Raw genomic sequence first — 18,774 nt, 5'->3', positions numbered from 1 at the left:
GAGTCAAGACTCAACAGTTAAAACTGAAAATGAACAATGGATAATCAACCAACATTATCAAAATTGGAGCGGTCATTGAACCAGTCAACCCCAAAACCAAGAACCAAATAAAAATCAGAGCAAAAACCTGATCAACCAAAAAATACATAAATATTCAAAAGTTGAAAAATATACATAGACATTGGTGTGCATCCATATGAACCCAAACCATTATACTGTCATAAATATGCAAAATTTATCATCTATGTATGTAGTAAGGGTGCATGTAACCAAAATAGCAACGAGTGCAATCCATCTTTGAACCAAAAATACATCAACAAAGAAGCTCTAGATGGCCTCTATAGCCCAAAAAATCGTGCTACAACAAATACCTACATATCATTAAAATCATTGCCTATATTGAGATCCTCATCATCAATATCATCCTCTAAGCATTAAAATAAGATAGAAAAAGCTTAACAAGTTGAATCAAGATTGTTTTGAGTGATAAGTATATTTTTTCTAGAGTCGTGACAAAGGAGTTCAATAATCAATGCCACCAACATTGAGGTACATAGAGGGCTTGGTTCTTTTCATTAAATGGTACTTCCCTACCCTCATACATGATAGAATCTAATGGAAATGTTGCAACCCCGCTAATCCTGAAATCCTGAAAACTGTTATGTCTGCTGGATCTTGAGTAACAACACAGAATCATTAAAGATAATACCACAAAGGGATTAATTTTGATCTCTCCCATATGAAAATCTTGATCAAAAAAACATTACTGCACTTGAAAATCACAAATCATGGTCACAATAGATTTGGGAGTTTGAGACCTTGGAGCCTTTGTATTTAGGAATGGCCTTTGTTGATCAAGAGCATAAAATGTTTGCTGACCATTTATGCACATTATCACAGACCAGGAGCATTGGTCGCCACTAAAATCTGGAGTCTGGACAATTGATTATAGTGTGTGATCAACAGATGCTTTGGAAGCATCTGTACATAGGGCGGTCTTATCCATAGTGACTTTATTCATCACATCCGCTAATGGGTATAATAGCTTGAAATGTATTTTCATCTAACAATCTAAGCAATGAGTCTCTAATGTGGAAGAATAAGGTGTGGCTTTGGATCACTGCTCTTAGCAAGGAACTGTGGACTTATTATTTTTGTGCCATGTTGAATATCCTCGTGACCAAAACAATGACATTTGACAGGCATCATTATCTCTTGGTGCCTCAAGAAATTAAAAGTAGAGCGTCCATGATTATAAATGGCATTATCCTATAGGGTAGCCTTAGGTATGTGCCATAGTGTTTATATCATTTAGGTCTAAATGATGTGAACATCATGCACAACTAAATAATCTCATGCACCAACAGTGGTAGGTGCTTGGAATTCTGCATGTCAGGTTGTTTGAAATGGTCCATGGATCAACAAAATAAATGGGACCTACTTTCTCAAGGTTCAAAGACTCACATTTAAGAGTATTGTCCACTGAATCTCCCATGTAAATAAGATCTGCAATGTTTGGCTACAAAATTTAAAAATATGATACAGATGATGGTGTCTGTGGATCAATAGATTCATTGAGCCCCACAGTAGATTTTTGCTGGGATGATGAGATTCATAGATAAGATTATTATCTACCTTAAACTTGGGGCATTTTTCATATCTTCAAATATTCATTTGAAGAAATTGGATCGCTGCCACAACTAGGAAATTGCTCTGTCCACCTGTAGAGAAGAAGTTGAGTGATACTTATCAATGTTATTATTAATAATAGTTGTAAAGTTGAGGTGCAATATATGTGGGAAACTAAGATTGCATGGTCTAAGGATCTGGAGACCCCAATAACTTACTGTGATATTGAATGGTGGTTTGTAACCACTGAAACAATGTTGTCTGCACATAGTATTGACTAGTGCAAGTGAATTGCATGGAGAAGGATTATCGCATCATTAGATGGGTTTTATATTACCATAAACACTTTTTAATTTCTTAATCCCATACAGAGGAGCTCATTTTTTTCCTCTTTAAAATCCTTGGTCACTCCTTTACAATTGTTTTTCTATGTCTCGTGTAATGTCCCTTCCTAAATTAATTTGGAACAAGACTAATTATTGTATTTTGGGGCCCCAATTTTGGAGATAATGGGGCCTATTCGATTTTTATTAGGAGATTAGACTTAGGAGAAGTTATTTTGTTGTGGTTAAATTACACATGGGGGCCACCCACACTAGGGAAATATGCACTCCCTAGTTCGGTTTGCATGAAGGTGGTTAAATTTTGCATGTAGGTGGTTAAGTGAGGGCCAAGGGTGGAGGTAACATTTGCAGGGAAAAGTGCTCCACGAAATCTATATAAGGAAGGTAGTCCTCCTCATTTCATTCATCTTATTGGAGTATATCGATTTCTCTTTGGTTGCTTGAGTTGCTTAGCCGAGTCACTGGCTGTTTAGCACAAGTTCTTCAGGCGAAAATCTCACCCTTTCTTCGGGGGACTTCGAGTGCCACCCTAGGAAGGTTTTCTTTATTTCTTCAAGAGGAGGATCACATTGTGATTTCTAACAGTAGCATTCCCTTCCAGGTTGTGTGTATTACTAGGGGACGCAGTGGAGAGGACGCTGAGTTCATTGGTGGTGCTTAGCAGTGGAGATTTGACGTGAGATTTTCTAGAGAGGAGGCCAGGGAGGATTGTCAACATCTAGGAGAGTTTGGAAGCCGATTGAGCTTCTGGCTTGGCAGTATGACTTTCGCACTACCTAGGTTAGCGCAGAGGCAATGTGTGGGAGCTCATTTGGTGGGTAGAGTATCAATCCTTGAGGCTGAGCTTTGCCGTGGAGGTTAGAGGAGATATTTGGAGTGGTGTTTGCTTCCATTTCAGAGCTTGGAGGAGGAATTTGTGGTCATTCCTTGCAAGCCGTATTTCTGGAGTTGTTTGGAGGGCGTGGGCCATAGAAGAGGTCGAATTTGGGAGGTCAAAATCTGGCCAAACCATTTCTGGGTTTTTCTGGGTTTTTGACAAGGATCCCAGATATAAAGTTTCAGAATTTTCTTAGCACTGGAAGTGGGGTTTTCAACCATATATTTGCGGTAGACAATGCAGAATTAGTAATTACTGGGGATTGCACAGTGCTTTTGGGGGTCGATTTTGGGAGGTCAAAATTGGGCCAAACCATTTCTGGGTTTTTGTGGGTTTTGGCCAAGGAGTTTATGGCTGAAGTTTCGTCACTTTCTAAGCATCGGAGGCGGGGTTTCTTGCAACTCCTTTCTAGCCAGCAGTTGTAGTTACTGGGAAATAGCGCAGAGCATTAGAGGAGTAGTTCTTTCGACAATTGAGATTATTGTTCGACACTTGAGTTCTGTCAAGCTTTCCCTTGAGGCAAGCCCAAGTGCTCTTTCCATACTATTGTACATTGCTCCATTACTAAATAAAATGGCTCAGCTGGTTCACATTTCTGTTGTGTATTGAGCATTTGTTGTTCGTTTAATTTTTCTATGTATGAATCGCATTTGCTTTTGTATATCACTGTTTGTCCCAAATTTTCTGCATTTAGGACATTACATCTTGGAACAGCCTTTAAATCTAACACAACTCTCTTCCCTTTCGCTGCAGTATAAATTTATTTGCTTTGGCCTGTGTTGCTCAAAGCCTTTGATGTAGCTCCAGTTGTCATGTCAACGTGCTTGACTAATCCAATAAAACCTTATATGATACTTTACAAGTGTCGAGGGACAAATAATTCCAAAGATCATATCCCATATGCCACCTATTCCAACACTTCAACGCCTTTCCCATTGCGAGTTATGGATTGACATGATAAAAAAGGAGCGAAAACAATGGTTCTTGACAACGCTGCACCATTTTTAACTTTTAACGGTAATCACATTACAAATCAGTTGATGACCATCGAAAGACAGAAAAGAAGATAAAAACGGTCATTAGGAGATTGTCGTTGACACCTATATTAATATCGAGCATTGGACCCGGATGTGGGTGAATCAAATAACAATCAATGAAATTATTAATTGAAGCCGGCGTATTGTCCTCTCAGATGTAGCTGAGCGCTCATCTCAATGTTTGCGTTTGGCTCAAGCTGGCTCACACTACGCGAATTCAAGTCCTCCCGCAAGTTGAATTAATGGCTCACCTCGATAGATACAAGGCCCTTGCGGTTTTAGTCATGAAGTATTCGGCCTTTCTCTCCACAGCTCGCTCTTCGGCATCCTGCCTTTGCCCTTCCCATTTGGAGTTTCTTAGCAGAAGATTAACCTTAGCATTCAGAGTCAGGCTCCTGCTGGTTCTGGCGATTGATTTCCAGTGCTCTTTATCCCCTGGTTTGCCCTGTTCTAGGCTTATCGCTCGCTTTTTCCCTTGTCGGTTGTGTCTCCCCGATGCTATCACCCATTCAGCTAATTTCTCATCTTGCAGTCTAGGTATGGTCCAGAATAGAATGCGGAGCCATCATGGCGGGAGCCGTGGTGGTCGTAGGCGTTCTCAACCCGCTCAAGCTGTTAATCAATCAATTCCCCCTGCCTCTCAGCCTTCCTTTCAAGCTATAACACCTCCGTCTAGCCCCTCCTGCAGACCCTTACCGTATCACGCTTTCCAGAATTTCCATTTTAAGTTCCAAAGCAGCTTAAACAGGCCTATCATCTCTGCAAATATTTCCATTATTTTCTCGAAGGAGGAGTCTCTGCCTCTCGCTTCAATGCACACCAAGGCGGAATCATCTCAGGATGGTTTCAGAATCGTGGGCAGCCATGGCATCGAGCAGCAGTGGGAAGATGATGGTCAGGCCAACAAGCAGGGCAAAATGCAGGAAGCAGACAAGGCTACGGGTGTCACTCTGCCACCAGGTGGCAGCCCCCATGGGGCCTCGGCATTGGTGGACGTTGAAGGAAGTTCCTGCAGCACTCTTCCGGCTTCGACTCCTCTAGGTGGCAGCGGGGATGGTAATGCAGCGAAGGGCGATGACTTCTGGTATGGCAACGCGTGTCCGGTGGTGGAGGAGCCACTGGACCAGGACGTGGTCATGTAACAACTCCTGGCTCCCGTGGTCGCTCTCACTGATTTATTTTTGACTCACTTTTTCCAATTCAATGATTCTCTGGTTTTGTCTAGGCGGTCAGGAGCTCTGTTTCTCTGGTTTTGTCTATGCTGTTGTGGTTTGGCAGTTTGAGAATCTTATGCTGATTTGGACAGAATCCCTGGCCTTCGTTGCTGGTTATGACAGCTACACAGGGGTTGACTCTCTTTTTTTGGGGTTTATCCTAGTCTTAAAGTTCCTATGTCTGGTTCTATGTACACTGTAACTGGTCTTCCCAATCATGGGACAGTTCTGTTAGGCTGAAAGCATGCAGCTCTTTGCTCTCAAGGTTTCGACCTCCTTGTAATTTTATTGTTACTCTACTTTAATAGATTTAGTTTTTACTGAGAAAAATAAATAAAAATATCGAGCATTGGGAGACCATCATTAAAACCTATATTAATATCGATCATTGAAATACAATTGTAAATTTATATTCAACCAAGTTTTTGCTAACCACTATTGATACCCAAAATAGGAGGGAAAATATATTCATGAACTCCTTTATGGGATGCACATCCCCTTGCAAATTATACACTTATAGAAACTTGTGAAGAAAAGAAAAATTGTGTATGAAAAACATTTCACATCTTAAATTTAGATGCCCATTTTTCATTTTCATTGTGAGTTCTTCATTTAGCTAATACACAATGAAAACCAAGAGATTTAGCAGGGAGAGCGATGAAAAATGTTTTTCCAAGTATTGGTGATTGTTTTCTCGCAAAATAATGTTTTCTGCATACATCTTTTTTTCAGTAAGAAGAAAACATTTGTTTTTATATATTCCAGAAAAAACAGTGCATATAACCAATATTGAAATATATCAATATCGTCCAAATCTACCGAATATTGTCACAATTTCCGAACCATATGCCTGCAACTATACTTATGTACATTCTAAGTAATATGCCAATATATACCCAGATATAGATAAACCATATATTATGTACCAACTATTGTTCATTTTGTTCATAAACAGGCTATCCTCCATATATCTACATATTATATGCTATGTACGAAAAACAAAATAACAATTAAAATAAAAACATTCACCATATTCACGAGTGTCTCAAAAAACAAAATATTTGCATGTGTTGAAACCCATGAAAATGTTGTTGTTAACCCGGAAGCTAAAGTATCCCAGCTTCCACTTTGTTGTCTCCCATCACTATTTCAATGTGCATCCCATCCAACTCATCCTGTAGTCCCATCTTGGACATGTGGTCCGCATTTTGATTATATTCCCGTCCAATATGTTGCATCGTTGAGTCACTTAAAGAGCCCCATAGGATCTCAATCTGGTTGAGCCATCCTTGTAGCATTGGCTGATCTATTTTGATGCTACCCAGTACATGATCAATGATGGTCCTAGAATCTCCATAAATGTGGATGGAGGGAATGTTCAGAAAGGATGAAAACCAAAGCAAGCCCTATAGGGCCATCACTTCTGCCTTCATATTCGAACCCCTGCCTGCTCCCCAATGAACCCAAAATTCTTGTTCCTTTGTTATTATGATCCAAAAACCACACCCACAGACACCCCTTTGAGCCGCACCATCAAAGAAACCAGTTGGGTATTCAATTCCAAGGCTAGTCCCATTTTTTACTGCATTTTTAGGTCCATTGTCTTGTACAATTCCGACAGAATACCATCTCATAATTCTATCCATCATCTGCACATTGTTTCCCATATATTTCTCAAATATAATTTTGTTGCGCCTACGCCATATCTCCTAAAATATGGCAAGAGGAATCATACGCCATGTGGGCTTTTGTTTGCTCCACCAATTGAAACAAGCATTGATATTATCATATTGGTTGAAAGGAAAACCAACATTATCAGCAGTATTACTCCAGATCTGTATAGTTATCAGACATTTTAAAAAAAGATGTACATTATCCTCCCATGCATTCCTGCATAATGAACATAACCCTAGCCCCTGCCAGTTCCTCTTTTGTAGGTTTTCCCATGTTAGATTCTTGTTTTCCAAACAAGCCAAAGAAATAATCTAATCTTAATGGGCATCTTAGTTTTCCAAAATTTATAAAACCAGCATACCTCTGTGTTCTGCACCTCCGGTAACATAGAGTATTATATACATCTGGCACCACCACGCCTCCTTCCTTCATCTTGTCTACCCATGTAATCTGATCCCCGCCTGCATCTCGTCTAACACCAACTAATTTCATCACTGTCCTGATTTACTCCCATTCTTGTGCCATCTGGTCCTCCAGTACCAAATCCCTTGAGCTTTTCCATATTGGAATATAACCATGCCATTCTCGAATGACCTGATTCCAAAAGAATATACCTCGACTATTAATGCACTGAATTAGATCTTCATATATGTTAATATCCCTTCCGATACCAAGAATATGGTCCAGTCCCAACATGACTTGATGCCCTATTCCAAGCCTCCAACACAGATTCTGCAAAAACATTTTTTAAATTTTGTTCAAACTAAGCCATATTGTTGATCCCAAGGTAGTCCCAATGGCCCCACTGCGCATCCAAACAGCAAAACTTTTATCCTTCAAGTATTTATGTCTTAATGTTACCCCATATGCCAGCCCCAAATAAAACCCTCCACAATGTTTTCTGCAACAATGCCCATCCAAACCATCTCAGGTTCAAGATACCCCAACCATCCATTCGTTTTGGCAGAGAAATGTAATCCAGCTTAGCCAAATGATATTTGTTTGTGTGAGCCACACCAGACCATATATATTGTGCCATAATACGGTTCAGATATTTGATAATAGTGTGAAGGAGATGATATAAATGGGCCCAGTAAACTCTCAGCTGAGTGATTATAGATTGGGTAAGTATAATACGTCCACCCAACGAAAGACATTTGAATTCCCACCCAACGATCTTCTTATAAAATCTATCCACCAGCCACATCCAGTCAATATTTCTATACCGACAGGGCTTGATATGATAACCTAGATGCCACCCTCCAATGTATCAGCCTCCACCCCGAAAAGTCTCTGGATGTATGCAATGTCATCCATATCACAAGTGCCATATAATATGGAAGACTTCAGTAAGTTCATGATAAGACCTGTGGCATTTCCAAATTTTGTAAAGATATGATATAAAGCAAGCCAGGCAAACCGATCTATCATCCCCATAATCAAAACATCATCAACAAAGAAACTATGTGAAATCTCGATATCGCGTCCCAGTGCCAGTGCCCCAAAATTACCCTCCATCACAGCTTTTTTGATGTGTAAGCTGAGGCCATCCATCGTCAGTATAAATAATAAGGGCGAAAGAGAGCACCCTTGTCTGAGACCCCTCCCAGCCCCAAAAAAACATGTGGGATATCCATTAATAACAACCGCATATCTAACATTCGTAACACATGCCATGATCCACTTAGCACCCCTGGGCTGGACACCAATTTTATGTAGAACCATTCTCAGATATCCCCAATCTATGCATTCATATACCTTCTGTAAATCAACCTTTAGAACAGTCACATTTAGCTTTTTAACGTGGATTGAATGAATGCTTTCCTAAACAATCGCCACCGCATCATGAATTTGTCTGTCCTGTAAGAACCTGTATTGCTCTGGAGATATGAACTTAGATAAAGTGTGCTTAATCCTGGTCGCAATAGTCTTAGAAATAATCTTATAAATAAGATTATAGAGAGATATGGGCTGATAATCCAAGAAAGAATCAGAGGAAACCTTCTTCGAGATAAGAGCAATGTATGTTGAATTTATATGAGGATGTATAAAGCCCCTGATCCTCGATTCCTCCACCATATCAAGAAGACCCCCCTGAAGTATGTCAAAGAAATGGTGAATAGTTCAACATCCAACCATCTGGTCCAGGGCTCTTATCGCCTTTCATGTTTTTGAGCACCCCCAAAATTTCTTCCCCTGTGACTGCCTTGTATAGGGTTGTATTAGCTGCCTCATCAAACATGTTGGTATATACATCCACCCCCTAGGTTTGATCCACAGCAAAGTCTAATTCCCTACAACGATAAGCCCATTCAAAGTGTTGTACTATCACTCCACATATCTCCTACTGTGATTGACATCGAATCCCATCTGCATCAGAAATCTCCCAAATGGAGTTTACCTTCCTTCTATGATTGGCATATCGGTGAAAAAATTTGGTGTTTTTATCCCCTTCTCAAATCCATATGGCCCTGCTCTTAAGGCGCCATGTCACCTCCTTGTTAAGTAGAATTTGTTTCCTTTTAAGCTCCAGAGAATGAATTTGGTCCCGAACAGCATCCGGGGGATGATGTGATAACAATAGTGGCCAAAGGAAATCCAAAGCCACCGATATTTCATTTAAATCGTTATTATGTTGAGCGGACTTCTTCCGCTCCCATGCTTTCACCACTCTCTTAAGGGCCCGAAGCTTCTCCAGCATTTTCACCATGGGAGAAGGATACCGATCCTTTTCCTTATTCCAAGCATCCCACACCAGTTTATCAAATTCCGGGTCTTCCAACCACACCCAATTGAACTTAAATAGCATCCCAAATCTGATATCTCCGCAGTGCCAGTTGAGGATAATGGGGCAATGGTCAGAAGTGTTTATTCACAATGTTTGATTGGACAACACCAAACCACTCAACAATTTGTTCATGTAGCAAAAAACGATCTAGCCTTTTAGCTACATATCCATTGCCCGCTCTACCATTGTCCCAAGTAAGAGCAATCTTGGTGGGACAAATGTCAACTAAGTTATAATCAAGAATTATATCTTTTATCAGTTCAGCCATTGCGTCAATATTTCTAGACCCACCCCACAAACCAATGGTGCAATTCAAATCCCCTGCCATGACCAGTGAAACCAGTCCCAATATCTCCAATGCTACCAGTTTCCTCCAAAAAGAGTCTTCGTCCCTGTACGGGGCATATATATTCAAAATGTGAATACGTCCTAGTAAACCTCTGATATATCCAGCTAGTAAAATACCCGCAAAACATGAAAAGGCCTTCATCTTGACCCATCGTGGATCCCATTAAGCAGCCAAACCCCCCGATAGTCTTGTAGCATCTGTAGCCGCCATATGCCAGTCAAGGAGCATCTTCCTGAAGTATTTGATCACTTGGAGAGTCGAATGCATAGTCTCCTGTAGTAGAATGATATATGGGTGCGTCAAAAGGAAAAGTTCTTTGAGAGCCAAAAATTTATGTGTAGCCCCCAGACCTCAGATATTCATGGAAAGGATGAAGTTCATGGCAGCCCAAGAGTGGGCATCTTTGCTCTAAGGGCCCGAGGTGAGATGGACAAAGCAATGGGAACATTAATCAGAGAATGTGGGTCGGATGGACTAAAAGGAATATGCTGAGAGTGTCCTCTGAAATGCCTACTATCTCGATTCTATTTCCGTCAGACAGTGATATCGCCCGCCGAGGAGGGACTAATGTGAGGGGACGATGAGCCAGGTGGCTTATGGATCGTAAGAGTGTGAAGGTCCAATGTCTTTGTTTGGAGAAGGGAATCTAAATCACTATCCACCGAGTTAGTAAGAGAGTCTAGGGTGACATAGGCGATTTAGGGCGGGACTTGGACATCTGAGATGGATGTGAGGTGGGAGGAGGGGTAGGTGTCGGGATATATCTAATATGTAATGTGTAGGGGGCATCGTGAGTCATCATATGGGGTGGTATAGTATACGGAAGAGTCGAGTCAGGACAAGTAAGGAGAGGATTCTTATCCGACAAGGTTGGAGTGGTATCCTTAGTAGCAGGGGTGCCACAGTCATCAAAAGTCCATGAGGATGATGGCACCAGAAAAGGTGTGGACTCAACACATTTCATAGGATGAAATTCAGGGGATGTAAATCGTACATTGTAAGACGGAGTATCTGATGAGAATAGTGCGTCATCCGGTTGTTGAGTCACCCCAGACCAGTCGATTGTATATCTGGACAACCACCAGCCTTCTCCTTCGCATCAAAATAGTGTCCCCTGTATGTCGTGCAACGACCACCCATCCTCCATGGACATTGAGCCATAAGGTGTCCAGTATGATGACAAATGAGACAACGAAATGGAACCCCCAGAAATCCAGTCTCTGCACCAGGTGAGTGCCTTTCCATTGAAGTTCAATGTGATCCGAGAAACCGCCACTGTAATCCATCTCAATCAGAATCCAAGCAATTCTTTTATCCTAAGCACCCAGGCACTGTGGGTCAACATAAACAAGCTTTCCAATAGCATTGCCAATGTCCATGTGTATTTGTCAAGTCCAGAATTCAATTGGCAAACCTAGTAATTTAACCCAGATAAGTTTATTCTTGGGTGTCTCCTTCAAAGGATTGAAACCAACATACCAAGCATGTAGAGCCAAGAAACTCTGCCCTTTTATCCATGGAAGTGCCTTTATTTTGTATAAATCCTCCTGGCTGAGGAAATAAAAGCTATACCATCCACCCATCAAACGCACCACTGAAGGCATGTAGCCCAACAGTGATTTCCACTTAGCTTCAACCCAATTCCTCATTTCACCCTCGCCTAGTTCGGCAAAATTCCATTTGCCTACCAGCGCCCTCTTTTGTAAGCTGTTAACATGGTCGATCAGAACATCATGGCCGAAACAGAGCATTAGAGCCGAGGTGGTGATTTTCATGGATTGATGTTTATTCCGACCACGTCTATCACAACCATCATGTCTTCCCCATGCGCGCCGAGGGATGCATGGTCACCACCTGGCCGCCCAACGGGGTCACCACCGAGCACCAAGTATGCTAAGCAATAGGCCCACCATCCTGCTCCGACCCAGAGAATAATCGATAATTCGATTCAGCCGCCATTGTGGCCCGAATGTAGGCCTCATGTGTCGATGTGTCACATTCAAATGGATCCATCGCGGACATAATATCTGTGGAATATGTGACTCAAATAAAGAGGGTAAAATATTAAACAATCATAAATGTGCGTCGGGGTGGTCAGTCAGACCACCGGTGGATCCAGCAGAAAATCCCAACAGGAATGTTTTGGGATCCGCAAATTTAGTGGAGAACGTCAGAACCCACGTAGAAACATACCTGCATATCACCAATCGAGGGACGTCGCCAACAGTTTGCAACCCGAAATGGTAAATAAATAGAGCCAAGCAAATAAAATATAGAATGTCTGATCCGGTGTAGCAGCACGTAGCAAAGCAATGCGCAGGTTCTCAAAAACTAACTAACAGCAGAATAAAGAGGATGTTGACCCATGTCATCTCAAATAAATTGTCCCAATACCCGCCTTGTGAAAATTCAAAAATGCCAGAGATATGATTATCCAACCATCTATAAGTCCAATACCGCCCGCAGCTTCAGAACCCAATACAGAACATACCAGCAATACCGCTTCCAAGCGGAGCCAATGTCGAAAAATAATTCACGTATCCTTCACAGCAACAGCAACAACAGCACCCCCAACATGTCCACCACCGGTTACACAATCGGAATACAAAATCTTTGCGAGGCCTTGAAATAATGAAAGAGTTAACCCAACGCCTCCAGATGTGTAATAATTAATAGGGCTAAGACAAGATCCTCCCCTGGTGGTAGTGTGGGCAAGCCAGAGAAAGAAGGTCAGTCCAAATAGGCATTTGGACGTCTGGTAATGGGAGAAATATGTGTCCTAATAATGCAAATAAGGATGTAGATGGCTATAAGGAGAATCATCAGTATGTTTGTAATCTCCGATTGTAAGAGGGAGAGAAGATAAACAAGGAAAATGCCGGGCATACTAAAACAACCAGATTAATAATGAACCCCTGTCCCCAGAAAACAAACCATGATCCCCAATTCCAATGATGGATATACAGTGCAGGAATGGAAGCAGAGATACAAAAAAACAAACCGAAACAGAATGCCGGTTTATAGGTTAGTACAAAAACACTGAAAATTATTCCCACAACCAGACAGTGATAAAAACCACCCTAAATCACCCCAACTTTTTATCCATGTGGCATTCACCAAATTAGTGCATGTTACATCTGAGAGCGGTGTCACCTGAAGATGCGCACCCTCATACCTTGGAGACATTGTACCGAGAGCCTTCAACAACTGAAACATTGTGCAATCCCTCCCGCACAAAACGACCAACAGTTCCTTGTGACTAATACGCCCCTCGCCAACCGGAGGAAATCTAGTTCTCAATTCATCGCACAAGAGAACCAAGAGACTATTATTTTCTTTAAGTTTAACTCATGGCGACATGACTGGAACAGACCACAACAAACTCATAGCGTACATTAGCAGACCTTCACATTTACTAGACCTCAATGACTACAGTCGCGGGGAAATTGAAAGCAATTGGAGTGGAGACTGATGGAATATTGGCAGGGACATTTGGCAAGGAGACATTGACAATATTTTCCACGCAGGGATTGGCGTTTTCAGAAAAGTAAGAGCCATCTCTGAGAGCTTTCTGAGAGACTGGAGCTTCGTTCATAATTTTGAAAGGGATTGATTATCGAGGATTTTTAAAAAAGATTTCGGTTTTTCCTTAACCTTCGAGTATTTCAGTTCGTGAAGAGAAAAAAAATTGCAGGAAAAACATACCCGCTGGAACGAAGCCGAATGCCTTGTAAATTTGAACGTGAATGCTTCACCAAATTTGTAAATCCGTTCACAAATCTGTCGAACACCCTCTAAATGAATATTCAAAGCTTTAGTCCACCAAAAGTTTTTTCTTCCAATTTCGCTTCCCAGGTCGCGATTCTCAAAGGGAAGGATCCTGAAAGAACCCAGACATCTCTTTTCAGGTGTACGCTCATGGCACCTAATAACCGAGAATTGGAACTGATTAGAAAACAAGGGAGTGAGTCTTGTCGGTGGTTTAAACACTAATTAAATTTCAACTTTATAACTTGCAATGATACATAGGGGCTTAAAGTTAATAATTATTTATTAGTGGAGTATGGTTATTTTAATTTTAATAAATAATTTTTGGGATAGGTAAGTGTTGATTGATAGATTATTATGAATAAAAAGTTATATTTTATGTAATTACGAAAGAAAAATAAGGAAAATAAAATTAATTATAATAGTATTAAGTTTAGATTTATTTTAATTTTAAATATATGAAGTTTAGGGAGATTAAGATTAAATTTTTTTAAAATAAGGAAAATAAAATTATTTATAATAATATTAAGTTTAGATTTATTTTAATTTTAAATATATGAAGTTTAGGGAGATTAAGATTAAATTTTTTAAGTGTAAATTTATTTTAATTTTAAATATATGAAGTTTAGGGAGATTAAGATTAAATTTTTTAAGTGTAAATTATTTATCAAGTTTAGAGAGATTAAATCTTCTAAGGTGTAAAATTTTTATAAAATGAAAAAGCATTTAAAGAAAAAGAGATTTGATTCCTTTTTAGTTTGGTAAATTTGAATCTAGACTTTACATATATATGTAAATATTATTGGCAAAACCATGGTTGAGCTCAAAAATTGACTATTTCATTATTAATTTGTATCTTTTATTTTTTTATTTATTTTAATTATTAATTTTATCTTTTATTTTTAAAAATTTATTTTATTTTTATTTTTATATAATTTTACTAAGTCTAAATGTTTATAGCACAGAACAAGATAGGATAGGACATAACATCATTTTTTCCATAGTGGGTCAGAGAACACTTCTTTTCTTTGTGCAATAATCTAATTTTAAAATTATGGTTAAGCTAAATATCAAATTAATGTAATAAATTCTCTTATTTATGAGATAAGGTCTGCGTGGTGCGTGGTCTTGGATAGACGATGATTGGATAGGCATGATGAAGATGTAGTCCCACCATGCTTATAAGGTAGTTGCTATATATATATATATATATATATATATATATATATAGAGAGAGAGAGAGAGAGAGAGAGAGAGAGAGAGAGAGATTTAAACTTATCATCTTTTAAGAATAATCTATATTTTTAGTCAAGAACTAATTTTAGGAATGACTGCGTGGTCTTGGATAGACGATGATTGGATAGGCATGATGAAGATGTAGTCCCACCACGCTTATAAGGTAGTTGCTATATATATATATATATATATATATATATATATATATAGATAGAGAGAGAGAGAGAGAGAGAGATTTAAACTTATCATCTTTTAAGAATAATATATATTTTTAGTCGAAAACTAATTTTAGGAATGACTTAAGCTCTGCGGTCACACATGCATCTCTTGTTGAAACCCTAAGTTATGAGTCGCTCGACTATGGCATCCTCGGGGGCAGGTGTCCCCCCTCCTCCTCCTTTGTCCTCCTTATCAGACGAGGTGGAAGCCTTTGAGTCTTTGATCTCAACTATTACGAACTGCTCGAAAACAAAGGAATCACAGTCTAAGTTCGTTAAGTGGGCAAGGTCATCCCTTTTATAGCCCTCCTTAATGGAGTGATTTCAACCACTCTCGCCTTCTCACATCATGCCCTAGTCGAAAAATTTACAGGGATGTGGCCATCTCCCCAATCTATGGAATCATGGCTCGAGCAATCCTCGAAGCCGAAAATGAAAAGGAGAATCTACTTATATACTTGCGAAAATCAATTTTTTGCCTTCTTATTCAAATTTAAGGAAGGTAGGGACGTAATCTTTAGAAACATAACATATTTCTTTAGATCCATGGGAATGTATTTGAATAAGTGGTATCTAGACTTTAACCCTAATGAAGATATTTCGACAGTAATCCCTGTCTGGGTCAAGCTCTGATGCCTCCCTTTGTCCCTTTGGAGTGATGATTGCTTAAGGGCAATTAGGAATGGGGTGGGAAAATATCGGGATCGAGCCAAACCAAAGGGTTCCTAATTTGCTTGTGCTAAAATTTGTGTAGAAGTAGATCTGGAAAAAGGGTTTCCCTAAAAAATAAACCTAACCCTAGGAAGGTGGACTCGTTATCAAACATTGGATTATGAACAAATCCCCTTCAAGTGTCGATTTTGCCACAAATACATACATTTTTCTAGGGATTGCAAAAAGGCTCCTGTCGGCAAAGGCTCGGATTCAGCTTACATATCAAGGAGAAAATTGGCAAGTCCAAAAAAGAGGGAATAATGAGGTTAGGCCCACTGGGAAAGCAACAAGCTACTCAAAACAAAAATTGGAGCCTCCACCTCTGCAAACTTGTATAATGCTCTACAAAATTTTCAGGACAACAATCGAGGTAACAACAACTAGGGTCAAGGTGCACCAACTCAAGAAGATAATATGGACGAGAAAGAAGATGGTGAAGTCAACGAGAAAGAGGAAGACAACATAGTAGATTCAATAATCCCTTCTCAATATGAACTAAGAATGGAAGCTCCTCTCCCATCATCTTTAGGGATCGAGTATCATTCTCCCAGATCTAGAAACGCAAAAGTAATTTATCAACTAGTAAGAGTCGTTACCAAGAACATGGATCAGACCCTTGTTTGGGCAAACAAAGAAAGTAGTCAAGAAACAGAAGGCACAAAAAAGAAGCGAGGTTGGCCCCAGCAAAAGGTGATCCTAGAAAGAGAAGTAGAAAATGTTGAGAATTCAATAGGGTCGTAAGTAGGTTAATTCTCTTAGCTTGATAATTGTTTGTGTTACCTTTTTACCTATTAGATTTGTTCCTTATTATTACATTGTGTGATACATCAAATAGCTACCAAAACAATAAGAACATTGACACAGTATATAGGCTACAAGCCAGGGGAAAAACCCCTCCTCTTGAGGGGAAAACCTATAAACCTCTTCTCTTCTTATAGATTCTTCAATTGACGAATACCATGAACTAGTGACTCAGACAAATACTCTCTAAGATCAAGATCAACTCGGCCTCCAGCTGTAGTGACTTCGACCTCCCACTGTAGATATGAAATTCTAGCTCACGGCAATTGCTGCAACTATTGTTGCTTCTCGTGGAGACTTCAATCTCCCTCGAATAGCCTTCTCCTCCCTTCGCTTTCCTTTCCTTGAGTCTTAGGGCTAATAAGACCCCCTAAGAGACCTTCGCTTGCCTTTCCTTCTCTTCCTCTTCCAAGATCGAACCAGAGATAATCCTAGCGTAGAAACCCTAATTTTGACCTTCTCAAGAGAGAGAGAGAGAGAGAGATCTAGCCCAAGCACTTTGACTTCCTCTTCTTCATGCCCTCTTCTTCAACTTCTTCTCTTCCTCTTCTTGCATAGAATGAGATGAATGAATGTGTAGAATGGAGGACGAGTTCCTCTCTATATATAAGCTCTTCCAAGGCGTAGACGTGGCTCTTCATGTAGGTCGACTTGACAACTCATTAAGCTGACTTGATCTTGGAGGTATTTCGACACTTTAAAGACAAAATAGTTTTTTATTTACAAGATACAATGTGCCCATAGGATCTTCAATATATGATGATGACTCTTTAACCTAAGACAAACCCTAGAAGCACTCAATGGGTGCTTGACCTATAAAATAACTTGAGCATGAAACCCATGCTCCAATAATAATTTATTTTCATTTTATTATTTACAAGAATACATTTCATACTCATGAAGACCGAACCTAGTTACACATTCTTGAACACTCCCTCTTAACTAGGAGGTATTCATAAGAGGTACATGGTCATTCACAATTTGAAGAGATCTCATAAAGAGAGTTGGATTGCTAACCCATTTGTCTAGCATCATATCAACCAGCATTGTTTACATAGCAAGGCCTTGACTAACAGCTCTATCCACATTATCATAGCACAATGCTGACGAGACCAATGATTCATAGACACCATAATCATTGTCTCACAAGGTTCATACTCCACCCGGGTGTTCACAGAGTATGACCTTCCTTTGGACTATTCTTATCTTGGATAGCTAGTCCTCAAATAATATTGGTCCATGACTACTCTTGTCTTGAATTCCCTACCACATTCTCAAAGAGTATTGAATGCCAAATGGTTACCCAATCCTCCATTCTTTCTTCCCAAGTGAAGACAAGAATGTAGTGTCTATCTCTCCCTCTCAATTAGGGAGGATACATCGACCAAACCAAGCTTGTCCCTCAAATATACAAGCTTCTTGTTTGGAAGTGACTTTGTCAATATATCAGCTACCTGCTCATTAGTGGAGATGTATTGTAGCTTCAGCACACCATTTTGTACTAGCTCCCAGATATAGTCATACTTGTTATTTATATGCTTTGTCTTTCCATGAAACACTGGATCTTCAGAAAAATGTATACAACTAGTGTTATCACAACGTATCGTTGTAGGGTTCATCGATCCTTCAAACAGATCGGATAACAACTTCCTCAACCATTTTGCTTATTTGCTTACTTCACAGGTTGCAACATATTCAGCTTCAACACTACTCAAAGCAATTAAGTCTTGCTTTATGCTCATCCATGAGACCATGGAGGATCCTGTTAGCGCTTGAAATTTCACCTCAGGCTGAGAAAGGTAAACTCCAAGGCAACATCAAACCACTTATCCTCGTAGCTAGCCCTACGGGGCAGGAGAGGGCTCTCTCCGGTCTATCTCGGTAAAAGGTTTTCAAAGGGCTGAGATGACCAATAAGGAAACACTGATTTTAGGCTAGTAAACTGATAAAAGGTTTGAATTGGGAAGTTTTAGGATTTTGGTTGAAAATCGGGGAAAGGCAATTTTGGGTGCGGGGATTGGACACAGTTTTTGCAGGGGGTTCTTTGGGGCAAGGTAGGAGACTGTATTGATGCCTTTGAATTAAGTGAATGGATAGGAATGACCGGTGAGGAGCTAAAGAGAGC

At 39.9% G+C, this 18,774-nt stretch overlaps 1 protein-coding gene across 1 annotated transcript in view; it reads right to left on the bottom strand.

The window, feature by feature from the left end:
* The window catches only part of LOC149151424 (transcription elongation factor SPT4 homolog 1-like), a 112,160-nt gene extending 98,293 nt beyond the window's left edge, over positions 1–13,867 (bottom strand). The window contains exon 1 of the mRNA XM_089440767.1: positions 13,618–13,867. The gene's annotated coding sequence lies outside the window, so the exon portion shown is untranslated. The remainder of the gene's footprint in view (positions 1–13,617) is intronic.
* Between the last annotated feature and the right edge of the window lie 4,907 nt (positions 13,868–18,774).

The sequence above is a fragment of the Pinus tabuliformis genome, chromosome 9 (assembly GCF_031772625.1).
Source record: "Pinus tabuliformis cultivar Carrire ecotype Pingquan chromosome 9, CPIR1, whole genome shotgun sequence".
Taxonomy (NCBI): Eukaryota; Viridiplantae; Streptophyta; class Pinopsida; order Pinales; family Pinaceae; genus Pinus; species Pinus tabuliformis.
Note: the sequence above shows the minus strand (reverse complement) of the source record. Positions and strands in the feature narration are given on the sequence as shown.